This window comes from Dasypus novemcinctus, chromosome 22 (genome assembly GCF_030445035.2).
Source record: "Dasypus novemcinctus isolate mDasNov1 chromosome 22, mDasNov1.1.hap2, whole genome shotgun sequence".
In the NCBI taxonomy this organism is placed as follows: Eukaryota; Metazoa; Chordata; class Mammalia; order Cingulata; family Dasypodidae; genus Dasypus; species Dasypus novemcinctus.
In genome coordinates, this window is record NC_080694.1 from 18,427,540 (window position 1) to 18,441,043 (window position 13,504).

At 38.1% G+C, this 13,504-nt stretch overlaps 1 long non-coding RNA gene across 1 annotated transcript in view; it reads left to right on the top strand.

The window, feature by feature from the left end:
- The first annotated feature begins 479 nt into the window (after positions 1–479).
- Positions 480–13,504, top strand: part of LOC131275195 (uncharacterized) — an 87,833-nt gene continuing 74,808 nt past the window's right edge. The window contains exon 1 of the long non-coding RNA XR_011647124.1: positions 480–563. This is a non-coding gene — a long non-coding RNA (uncharacterized lncRNA). The remainder of the gene's footprint in view (positions 564–13,504) is intronic.

Consider the following 13,504-nt stretch of genomic DNA (forward strand, 5'->3'; position numbering starts at 1 on the left):
ATATGGGCAATTTTGAGGGGGCTGAGCTTTATGTTCAGGTTGATGGAAGGCAAAACCAACCTAAGAAAGGAAGCTGGAAGTGAAGACAAAGGAGATCTTGAAAATGTAAAGCCCTGGGAATTAAAAAAATTCCCGAGAAAACGTCAAACATTCAGAGCTGTGGATTTGGTGATATCAAATCTGAGAATGACAAGGTATAAAACTGGACCAGTTCCTCTCTGATGATATTTGGAATAAATAGACATTGTACAGAGGTACATACAGATGATATTCTCTAACTATGGAGCTGGAAAAGAACAAGGTCCAGGCTGAGCTGAGGGGTCTGTAGGTGGGGGAGGGGCTGGGTTTCCTCTTCTCTCAGCCCCTCCCCCACCCTTGAAAACTCCCTGGCTGTTCTGTGGCTCTGTGATGCGGGCCTGAATCTCCAGGCAGCACAGGCTCAGTGTCCACTGCTCAGAGCTGACTGAGGCTGGTGTGTTCTATGGAAGATGAAGACAAAACTCTACTTCCCGAGACACCACTGTGCCCCATGGACTAGCACAAACACATCCACATGGAATGTGGTATGGATTTTATTTTTATTATGTGAGATATTGTTCTTTCTACTTTTTCTGTACTACTCCATATGAATACATTTATGGAGGAAGGAGACAGATATCAAGTAAGGGAATTCCAGATACATCCCCCAGCATAGTTGGATTTTTACTGTCCCTGTTCCTCTCATTTTACTTAATCTGTTATGTTTGCACAGACCCTGAGGTAGGCCCTAGCAGGAAAGATGAGAAACATTTCTTTAGGGAGAAAGGGTAAGAAGACAGAAGGGTTATATCTACACTCATAGATGAATCTCTTGGTGGGTGTCAGAGAACTAACTCAAGGGTAAGTTTCAAGCAACGCAGTTCAGTGTCTTTGGGGTTAAAATTATTGAGAGAGTGTAGGAAATGTTTGGGGGACAGAGCCAAGCAAAAATTATTCATCATTTCCCTTCCCCAGTCTGGTATCTCTAGGGGAAGCCCTTGTCTTAGGGCTTATCTGGAGAGCAGGACTGAGTCTCTGAAAGCTAAACCCTGAGCTCTGGCCTCAGGGAGTAGAATCCTACTTGAGAGAACTCACGCACTGCAGCGGCTTGCTCGGTCGGTAGAGGTGGGGTCTGGCTGCGGACGAGGGGTCGGTCCAGCTCTGGACGAGGGGTCAGTCCCGCTTGGGATGAGGGGTCGGTCCCACTTGGGACGAGGGGTCGGTCCGGCAGCAGACGAGGGATCGGTCTCACAAGGGGTTGCACGGTTCAGCTGACGGGGTCGCCTGGCGAAGCCGGCGACGAAGGGGTCGCCCGGAGAAGCCGGTGACGAAGGGGTCACCCGGAGAAGCAGGCAACGAACTGGGGACAAGGGAGGCCAGGCCCTTGTCGGGGGCTCTCAGGACTGGAGGGCGCACGGCAGAAGAACTACCGCGGAGACAAGGTAAACACGCAAGTCCACTTTATTGAGGGAGAGGCAACAGTTTTATAGGGGCTGGGGAAGGCTGATTGGTCGAAGCCACGCCCTGTTCTGATTGGTTGCCGGAGAAAGGTCAGTGGGCGGTACTGGATGGGGGAGGGGTGGTGATTAGGGATTGGCTGTCGCTGTTGCTGGGGGAAGGGGCAGGGTTTAGGGATTGGTGGCTGCTGTTGCTGGGGTGGAGGGCAGGCTTGAGTTTCCCGCCCACGCCTGGCTGTTGCTGCTGTCGGGGGGAGGGAAAAGGGCAGACTGGATTTTTCCGCCCACGCCTGGCTATTGCTGATGTCGGGGGAGGGGAAAAGGGCAGACTGGAATTTTCCGCCCTGCGCCTGTGCAGGGAGAAAGAAGAAGAAGAGTGCCACCCCACAGGCATCGTGTGGCGCCATCCGGGAGGAGGGGCGGCCACGGAAGCATGGCTGCTGAGAAGGGGAGACCCGAGGGCACTCTGCACCCATGCCGAGCTCCCTTCAGGGGTGGCGGTGAGTCCGACCAACCACCCTATTATGGGGCAGCGGCTTGGCCTGCCGTGGCTGCTCCCCCGCCAGGCCAGCAAACCACACTTCAGCCCGAGGGGTGACCGCAACGCACCCCGAATTCAGAGATTACACCATCCATAGCAAAGAACTACCAATAAAGTATCATTAAGACACACAAAAAAAGAAAAAAAAACCAAAAACCTTCTTTATCTGAGATTTTCAAAGGCAAAATTATAGAAAATGTTTTATTCTCTTTAAAAGAAAAAAATAACAAGAAAGGAACATAGAACCCCATGATTTTGAGGTAGAAAGTCAAATTGTTTATAAATAATGGAGGTCTGCTCTTTCCCTAAGAGAGGAGAGTGAGTACTGGATCCCAGACTTTCTTTCAGGGTCAAGGCAGAGTCAAGAGAAATATGTCCTCACCTGACCACATTCTCTCAGGATATCATTCTACCCTAATTCAGCAACCCCATGAATCCCCCAGAATCACCTGCCCTGCTCCACCACACACTCTTCCACTCTACCATCACATAATCCAATTTTTAAAAAATTTATTTCTCTCCCTTCCCCCCCCCCATTTGTCTGCTCTCTGTGTCCATTCACTGTTCTTCTGTGACTGCTTCTATCCTTATCAGTGGCACTGGGATTCTGTGTCTCTTTTGCTGCATTATCATGTTGCATCAGCTCTCCATGTGTGCAACTCCATTCATGGGCAGGCTGCACATTCTTTCATGCTGGGTGGCTCTCCTTGCGAGGTGCACTCCTTGAGCATGGGACGTCCCTAAGCGGGGGACACCCCTGCATGGCAGGGCACTCCTTGCATGCATCAGCACTGTGCATGGACCAGTTCCACACAGGTCAAGAAGGCCCTGGGTTCGAACCGCAGACCTCCCATGTGGTAGGTAGACACCCTATCCATTGGGGCAAATCTGCCTCCTGCCACATATACCTCTTAATGCTGATTCCTTCTGACTTGCCTCCATTTCTATTGAGCACTGGCTAAGAGAACTTATCTCCACAGTATCCAGGTGGGTTGGCATCTTCTGTTTGAATAGCCTCTGGCCTTTAGGACTCAGACTTGCTCATTTCAGCCTTGACCTAGATGTAGTTTACTGGCAATAGCTAGTCATTTCCACCTTCTCACAATGTTCTCTATAAAGAATGTCTTTCTTTTCATCTTTCAAAGACCTTAACCTGGAGATATCCTGAATCCTTTCATATGGCATATAGAAGTTTTTTCAGTCTTCACTTTGTTCTAAAGGAGCTCATAAACTTGAGTCATGAGAAGTGCAGACATCCTGATATGGTTCAAGGAAGATGAGGGGGGTCGATTTCCAATATAAGAGAGACAGGGCTGTGAACTCACCTCTGGAATAGTTTCAGAATTACCTGACGATGATCAAGACACCCCAGCACCCCCTCCCTTCCTGAGCATTGAGGATCGACCAGAGCATTTATATGAGGAATCCATCATGGCTGTGAAGCCCACTGTTCCCAGACCCAAATCAAGAGACTCTCTGAAGCCCAGTGAACTTGGTTACTCCCATTTAGCAATGGAAAATTATTCAATCTGGGGAATCTAGTCACTAATGAAAGCCCCACAAAATTAAGCTTGTTGGTAGAACAAGATATAGGGAAACCAAATCTGAAAGAGCATCCTGAGAGAGTAAAAATTCCAACTGGAGGGAGACCCCCGGAGCCACATTCCATGCTGTGATGCTGAAAGTTCTCCTGACTCAGTTTATTTTCCAAGGACTTCAAGTCCCATGCCCCACCTATGCACAGAAGAGATATTGTCACATGCCAGGCCCCTACATCCAACAGGAAGACAGAGGGAGAAATCTGGTCCAACAGAATCACAAGGCACCTAAGGTCAAGGTCCATTGGATGTTACAAGGAACCAATTTAAACCTAAATATAGAAAAGAAGGCCTTGAATTACTATTCAGGAGAGTACCTGGAAGGGGATATGGGGTTAGGACCCTCCCTTGCCATAGGGATGAACCACCCTGCCCAGGACTGGAGATCAACAGAGAACCTGTTGCTCCTGAAGGCACATAGTCCTCAAGAAAGCAAATACTGGAAAAGGGTAAGTCAAATGGCATAGTGGATTTGTCCATGGAGAAATGGAAAGAGTCACCTAGTTGCCCAGAAATCAACTAAGTCAATGTTATTCTCCCAGCAGCTGTGTCCAAGCCATTATCTTTCCATCTTTCCCAGTGTGCAAGCAGCTCCCATTAGGGACCACCAGTCAGTGCCAAGTGTGTCATGTCTCCAAGGCCATCATTGCCACTTTCCCCTGCTCTGCTTTATGCCATGTGTCTCCCCCAATCAATCATAAATCCTCCTCCCTTAGGTAGCATGTTTTTCACTCCTACCTCAAAAATTTTCTTTAAAAGTAAATTTTTTCAAATGAAAGCATGTCATGCCTGTCTACCATATTTGGGTGGAGGTTTAGGGTATTTCAATAGCTTGAGTGTAGAAAACCTAGAGGGGTAGCTTCAGCACCTAACAAGTCAAACTTGACTCTTATCTTTATTGTTTATGTATACACATACTCATACCTATACATATGCATATATATACCTAAGAGTGAATTACAGTTTGTCTATTAAATATAGAATGTGAAGACTTAGCTACCCAGTTCTGCTCTAATCTTCCTTCTCTGGTTCTGTGAGAAAAAAAGCATGAAGAAAAGTCTCAGAATTGGTGGGTTACAGATAAATCCCAGGTGTCAAATCAGACAACAATGTATAGGTAAAAATATGCATGTAAAATAAAAATAACTAATTATATAAAAACAAGAAATTTATGTTTCAGAACTCCTGAAATGTTATAGAATTAAATATAACAAAATTAGGTGTGGAATGTAAGCCTAGAAGTCAAGCAGTTTAAAGGCAATCTATTCATTAAAAAAAATTTGTCTTCCAGATTAAAAGCATTATTGTTCAGTTGGTTGAGAGATTACCTTCAATAATAGGGAATGAAAGTAATTACCACCAGTTATGGGGGCTGGAAAAGAGGATAGGAGTAAAATAAATATTGACAAAAAATGTGGAGGTAGAATGTTTAAAAGGAAATATTTTTAAAAATTCATGTCTTGTAAATCATAACCAAATGAATTAATGTTGAAATGTCAGAAAGAATTAAAAGGTTTTGGTAAATATAAGTGAAATACAGTGGCTGATACCAAAGATATGCACATTTTAAGAAAACAGAAACTTTTGTAGTTGCTCTCTCTCTCTTTCTCTCACTCTGTTTTTCTCTGTTTGTCTTCCACTCAGGACAGAAGAATGAGTCCTGCCTCCCAATATGCCCCAACCAGGGTGCTCTGTCTTCCATTTTTCACTCCACTGTCACACCTATATCTTGAACCTTGCTATCTCTTGTTTGACGAACAAAGACATGAAGGTTTCTCTGCAGAAACTGTATTGTGGAAGAATATATTAAGTACTAGAAGGTTGAAAATTGTGGATTCTTCCAAAGTTCAATTACTGGTTATTGGACTCAAACTTCATTACTCATGATCTTGCTGTCCACTGACTGGTTTACCATTTACACTGGTAACCAGGCCAATGGAAGAATATCAGCGCATATCACTGCAGAGCTGCTACTCTTTCAGCTCTAAATAATTCTTCTCCTCAACATGGATTTACTTCTCTAACTTAGCATCATGTAAATGTTTATATTTCTCCAGATTCTTCCATAATACTGAGTGCTTGTTCAAAAAGAAAACATTCTTTTTTCCACCTACTGTATCTGGGCGAATTCAAATACTTTCTCGGCTCTACTTATTACTCTAAAATCTTTATTATCATTCTTGTATTTCCAACTTTCTCTTCTCCTTATTTACCAGAGTATACAAAGTACAATTTATTTTTCACGCTTTAAATATGAAATTATTCCTTCTCCTCAACCATCAAAGTGTTTCATTGTTTTCAAGTTGTTCAGTTAGTACCACTGAATGCCAATTTCACTAGGCTACATTTTTAGGATATTCATGACATCTTTGTTATTTATTCTTCTAAATATAACTGGTTTACAAGTTCTCATGGTTTCTCCTAAATATTTCATTGATACCATACATGGCATCTTTTCTCAATACAAGGTATGTTTTCTCTTTTCCAGAGTAAACTATGATTATTTGATTCAGTGATTTTAAAGAATAATTTATTTTTTATGAAAAATACTCCTTATCCAAAGAACACATGTTGTATCAGGACTTTGGATGGGAATAAAGATATGTCAATATTTTGTAAATCTCTGGTGAGCAAATATGTATTTGTGAATAAAATATGTAACAGGAAATGATTCAGAACATGGAAATAAGTGAAGTAGAAGCAAGATATTTTGTCTTGAGGTTCTTGATGTCCACTGGTGGACATTAATATAAAAATGAATAATGCAATAAATTATTTCACATGGTGCAGGACATTTACATTTATGAAAAATGATCTGCTGATTGTCACAGAAAATAATTTGTCAAAGAGGAAGTGGCATGTTTCATATGTTACATTTTCTACTCTATATACATAACAACTTTGCCTATATTTCTACATTATTTTGGGGGTTAAATAAGGGAGTAAAGGATTTATTAAGAAATAGAAGAAAAAAAAGTTCACCATCCCGGACTCAGGTGCAAGTGTGCTAGAGGGTGAGATGCATGCATGTTGCCTTATGGTAAGCCTTTATAAGAACTTTCCTCATCCTGTTTCCTAATGTTTGGAGGGGCCTGTTTCTTGTTCTGATTGGTTGCCTTATGGTTTTCCACGTGTTAAGCCTCAGGGGATCAAGTATCAAGTCCTTTGTTTAGAATTATCCAGTACAAAATGGGAGACTTGTTTACATATAAGCAGGGCTTCCTCTTGACCACAGGGTAGTTTCAAATAGGACATCATGGCGTCAGTTGGGTCTTACCAGCTTTGTTCTTAGTAGCAGCCTTAGCTCAGGTCTCCAGATGGGGTTTCAGGTCATGTCTGCTGGTTCCTAGCTGACTCATCTTCTCTCTTTCTCTATACTAAACTGTTTCAAATACCCCCTCAGAGTTTACACCCTTGTTCTTAAGGGGGAGATGAAAGATCATGCTCTTTCTTTGTTAGTTCCTTCCAGCTGGTTATGGGCAGAAGTCTCTGCCTGATGGGGTGTGAAATTCTCTGGATAGTCTATTGAGGATGTGGGAAGGCACATCCAGCACCATGGTTGGAACTGGATGAAATCCTTCTGTGACGAATACCTTGTTCTGGAAGGCATTGGTTCTGGAAGAAATAAACTTAGTTGGAATTTTGAAGATATATGATCTTACTAAAAGGATAAAGAAAATGGTGTAAGCAGCCCCTAAAATTGGGTCCAGCCATGACATACTGGCCCATGGGAGTGAAAAAGTCCAGGTGTCTCCAGAAGCTACATTCTCCTGAAGTTGATGGGCTTAATATTGTAGGTTTCAACTGGTGTCAATGTCTGTTCTGGAGCAATTTATCTAGACATAGCATTTCTTCTTGAAAAACAGATAGGTTCCTCCATATACCACTGTTAGCATGTTTGGAACTCTGCAATGTTGAAGCACCATGGCAGCAGCAAGGGTATTTATCTGTTGTTTAAGGGCTTCTGAGGCAGGACTAGTTTCTTCTTTGCCATTGATGAACTCTTGGGAGAAATGGTGGGAGACCTGCTAAGTTTTGTATAAACAGCTAATCCCAATTCCCAGGGCAGTGGTTATGGCTAGGACAGCTATGATAGGTATGAGGATAAGCACAGCCCTAGACATAAACTCATAAAGAAAGTAGAGAGAACAAGACAAGCACATGTCAAGCAAAAAAAAAAAAAAAAAAAGGACAGTATTTAAGAAAGCCATTTTTTATTTAAAGTACATTCATTATTTAAAAAATGAATTAAGTTTACCAGACTTTAACATGTTCAATATCCCCTGCATATGATCTAGACTAGAAGAGATACCTAAATGTCAAATTATTTTCAATACAAAGATTTGTGTATAAATACACAAAGATTTTATCTCATGTTTGTCTTATTGATATTAATAGTAAACATCCTCACAGTCAGAATGAGGATTTTAGAAGGTGATTTTCTTATTATTTTGCAAGTGTAAGAGGAATGGTAAGTAGGAAAATCCTTACATAACATAGCATTCTTCTGTAATGATGTTACATAATGATGTGACATAATGATGTTATGCAAGGAATGAAAGAAAAAAAAGCAAGGTGAGGAGACAAATGTCCAGAAAATAAAGAATTATGACCTATTTTCAGAGAAGGAGAAGAAGGGATTTGAACATGGTACAAATGGGGAAAAATATTAATAGCTAAAGTCCTAAATATACAGTGCATAGAGGAAGTCATGAGGTGTGCGATAATATAACAAATACCATAACCCCCCAAAAAAAATTAAAATTAGTGTTTTTTGATAAAAATTCCACAAATATTTCCCATTCATGTTGCATCTGTTTTGTTTTGTTTTGTTTTGTTTTGTTTTGTTTTGTTTTGTTTTGTTTTCCTGGTCATATCTTTTTCATGATATTTGGTCTGTGTGGAAAAAGTTATACATTTGTATATTCTATTTTTATTTAAGTAACAGCAAAACCCTGTTACATTATTAGTCATAATTCTCCAATATGTAGTTAAATGTATATACTAGTATAACCAATTCCTTCATGTTTATTCTTAACTTTATTTACAGAACCTTCATCTCTTCATCAAAGGAAATGACCATCCTGTCAGTGTTGTATGAAACACTCTTCACAGACTCTTCTTACAATTTCTGTTGTTTTTAGTCATTCACTTGGCAATGCTAAAATGGAAAATGCTCGCTGTTCTTGACCAAATATTTCACATTACCATCTATTTAATTGTGAATAATTCACTAATTCACAATTCACTTATTTTAGATGTCTGTTTAATGTCTCCCACTGATCACAAAATCTATTTTAATATTCCAATTGAAATAATCTTCTTCTCCATAAAGAGGTAGGTTTTTTAAATTTTAACTGTTTTGCACAATTCTTCCTACAGCCAATGTCACTGTCATCTGCCAAGTCTTGTGGCATGAATGCACATTAGAAAATTATCTCTTGTTTAAATCCTGTAATTATGTCTAATATGATGTATACAAAAATGTTTTTCCCCAATTTTTAACATTCTACTGGAAAATTAATTCCTTCAGATTTACAAAAATAAATTTTAATACAGAAATAGAGAACATACAAAATAATCAAGCACATGTGCAGAATTCCCATACAACACCCCTTCATAAACACACCACACTTGTGGAACATTTGTTATGGATTATATCATCAGCTAATTTGTTCTTTAGTGTCAGGATTGCTTCACTCAACATAATGTCCTCAAGTTTCATCCACATTTTCGTATGCTTCACGACTTCATTTCTTTCTATTGCTGCATAATATTCTATCATGTGCATACACCACAATTTTTAAACATTCATCAATCAATGGACACCTGGGTGCTTTCATCTTTTGGCAATTGTGAATAATGTGTTAGGAACATCAATGTTCAAATGTTTACTCACATACCATTTTTTAGTTCTGTTGAATATATCCCTAGGATTTGAATTTTTTTCATGTTCTTTTTGGCCAAATGTATTTCCTTTTTAAGAAATATTTGTTTAAATGTTTTGCACATTTTCAAATTAGATTACTTGCTCTTCTATTGTTGAGTGTATGATCTCTTCATATAGAATGGGAGCCAAACCTTTATTGCATACATGGCTTCCAATTCTTTCCTCCCATTGATTGGGCTGACTTTTCACCTTCTTGACAGAGTCCTTTGAATCACAAAAGCGTGATTTTGAGCAGTCCAATTATCCAAGTTGTCTTTCATTGCTTGTGTTTTCAATGTAAAGTTTAAAATGCACCATGTACCACAAATTCTTGAAGAGGTTTTCTTACATTTTCTTCTGGGATCTTTATGGTTCTACTTTTATATTTAGGTCTCTGATCTAGTTTGTGTTAATTTTTGCTAAGGTGTAATATAGAGGTCATCTTTCTTTTTTTAAAAAAATTTTTGGATATGGATATCCAATTCTGCCAGCACCATTTGTTAAATAGACTGTTCTGTCCCACCTGACTGGGCTTGACAGTCTTGTTAAGTCACTTGTCTGTAGATGTGAAAGACTCTGAACCATTATTCAGTTCCCTTGGTCTATCTGTCTATCTATATGCAAGTAATATGCTGTTTTCAGTAATGTAGCTAGGTAAAAAATTTAAAATCCAGGAGTGAGAGCATGTAGAATTTGCTTTTCTGTGTTAAGGTGTTTCTGACAAATTGGGACCCCTTACCCTTTCAAATAAATTTGATATTTTTCCCCATTTCTTTAAAAATGCTTGTGGGATTTTTATCGGGATTGCATTGAATCTGTATATCAATTTGGGTAGAATTGCCATCTTAATACGCAGTTTTCCAATCCATGAGCATGGACTTTCTTCCAATTATTTGTCTTTTTTAAAATTTCTTTTAGCAAAGCATTGTAATTTTTAAAATAAAAGTGTTTTATTTCTTGGATAATTTATTCCTAACTATTTGATTCTTTTAATCCCTATTGTAAAATAAATTTTTGGTAACTCTTCCTCAGATTGCACACTACTATTTTATACAAACACCAACGATTTTTCCTATTGATCTTGTATCCTCCCATTCTACTGCAATTGTTTATTAGCTTTAGCATCTTTTTAGTAGAATTTTCAGGATTGTTTATGTATAGGATCATGTCATCTGCAAAGACCAAAATTTTTAATTCTTCCTTTCTGATTTGTATTCTATTTATTTCTTTTTCTTGTCTAATTGCTCTAGCTAAAACATCTAGCACTATATTGAACAACAGAAGTGACAGTGGGTATCCATGTTTTGTTCTTGATCTCAACGGGAAAATTTTCAGTCTTTCACTATTGAGTATAATATTAGCTGGGAGGTTTCCATATATGGTCCTTATCATTTTGAGAAAGTTTCCTTCAATATATGCCTTTTGTAGAAGTTTTATCAAGAAAGGATGCTGTATTTTATCAAATGCCTTTTCTGCATCAGTAAACAGGCTCATGTGATTTTTCCTTCTTATTTTCAATGTGCTTTATTATGCTGATTGATTTTCTTGTGTGAGATGTCCCTTGTAAATGTGGTATAAAACCCATGTTGATCATTATAAGTAATTCTTTTAATGTGTTGTTGGATTGGATTAGCAAGTACTTGGTTGCATCTATAATCACTAGGGTAATGTGTTTGTAATTTTCTAATTTTGTAATATCTTTATCTGTTTTTGGTATTAGGATGATATTATCTTTATAGAATGAGTATGATAGTGTTCCTTATTGCTCATATTTTTGGAAGAGTTTGAGTAAGATTGGGTAATAAATATTCTCTGAAACCTTGGTGGAACTCACCAAGTGAAACTATCTGTTGCTGGGCTTTACATTTTGGGGAGCTGTTTGATGACTGTTTCAGTCTATTTAATTGTGATAAGTGTTGAGCTCTTCTATTTCTTAACAGTGTAGTTTGTTCCTACATTCCTATGAATTTTTCCATTTCATCTACAATGCATAGTTTATTGACATACAGTTGTTCATAGAATCCTCTTGTGATCGCTTTCATTTCTGTGGGTTCACTAGTAATGCCCCCATTTTCATTTTTATTTTATTTATTTCCATCTTTTTTTTTCTGTTTTTCTTTGTCAGTCTATATAAGGGCTTGTTAATTTGTTAATTTTTTCAAAGAACCAAATTTTGGTTTTGTTAACTCTATTGATTTCATTTGTTTGAAATTTCATTTATTTCTGCTGATCTTTATTTCTTTCATTCTATTTGCTTTAGGAATAGTTTGTTGTTCTTTTTCAGGTTCCTTCAGCTCTGTTATTAGGTCACTGATTTTAGTTTTTTCTTCTTTTTTTAATGTAAGCAAATAAGGCTGTATATTTTACTCTCAGTACTGCCTTTGCTGCAGCCCATAGGATCCTATATGTTGTGTTATCATTTTATTTGCCTAAAGATATTGATTGATTTCTCTTGCAATTTCTTCTTTGACCTACTGGTTATTAAAGAACATGTTGCTTAATCTCCATATATTTTGTATTTTCCCTTTTTCTGCCTCTTGTTGATTTCCAACTTTATTCCATTATGATCAGAGAAAGTGTTTTGTATAATTTCAATCGTGTTGAAGTTTTGAGATCTGATTTATCACCCAGCATATGGTCTGTCCTGGGAAGATACATGAACACTTTAGAAGAATGTATATCCTGCTACTTTGGCAGGCAGTGTTCTGTATAGTCTTATTAGATCGAGCACATTTATATTATTCAAGCTCTCTGCCTCTTTACTGAGCCACTGCCCAGATGTTGTATCTAATGCTGAGAGTGGTGTCTTTAAGTCTCAGAACATTATCATAGAGACATTTATTTCTCCTTTCATTTTTGCCAAGGTTTGCTTCATGTAATTTGAGGCATCCTGGTTAGGTGCATATACAGTTGTGATTGTTATTGCCTCCTGGTGAATTGACACCTTCATTATTATATAATGTCCTTCTTTGTATCTTTGAAAGACTATTTCATCCAATATAGTATAAATAACTATATAGTATAAAGTATTGATACTCCAGCTTTTATTATCTTTTTTTTTTTTTTTTTTGGTTATTACATGTATGGAATATCTTTTCCCAGCCCTTCACTTTCATTATATTGTTATTCTTGGGCTAAGATGAATCTCTTTTAGACAGCATATAAATGGCTCATATTTTCTTATCCATTTGGTCATTCTAGGTATTTTGATTGGGGAGTATAATTATTAACATACAATGTTATTAGTCTAAAGGCTGTTCTTATTTTATCCATTTTGACTTTAGAGTTTTATCTGTCATATTTTATTTTCAACACAATTTTTACACTTTTAGCTACTTTTACTGATATATTCATTACTAGAACTAGACTCTCCTCCAATTATCTCTTTAACACTCCCTTTAGTATCTCCTGCAAAACTGGTCTCTTAGTTACAGACTATTTATCTGTGAATATTCTAGATTCACCTTCATTTTTGAAAGACAATTTTTCTGGCTTGCAGTTTTTGTCTTGCATCTGAAATATAGCATACCACTGCCTTCTTGTCTCTGTGGTTTCAAATGAGAAATCAGTACTCAGTCTTTTGGAGTGTCCATTGTTTATTATACATTGTTTTTCTCTTGCTGCTCTCATAAATCTCTCTTTTCCTTTGGAATTTTACATTCTAATTAATATGTGCATCAGTGTTGGTTTGTTTGGATTTATTCACATGTGAGTATGATGAGATTCTTGACATGGATATCTATGTCCTTCAATAGGGTTGGAAAATTTTCTAACATTATTTCTTCAAACATTCCTTCTACCCCTTTTACCTTCTCTTCTTCTTCTGTGACACCTATGAAATGAATTTTTGCTTGTCTACTGCTGTCATTTTGTTCCCTGAGACCCTGTTCATTTTTTTCCATTATTTTCTTCATTTGTTCTTTTCTATGTTCATTTTCAGAGGCCATGTCTTCAAGCTCAC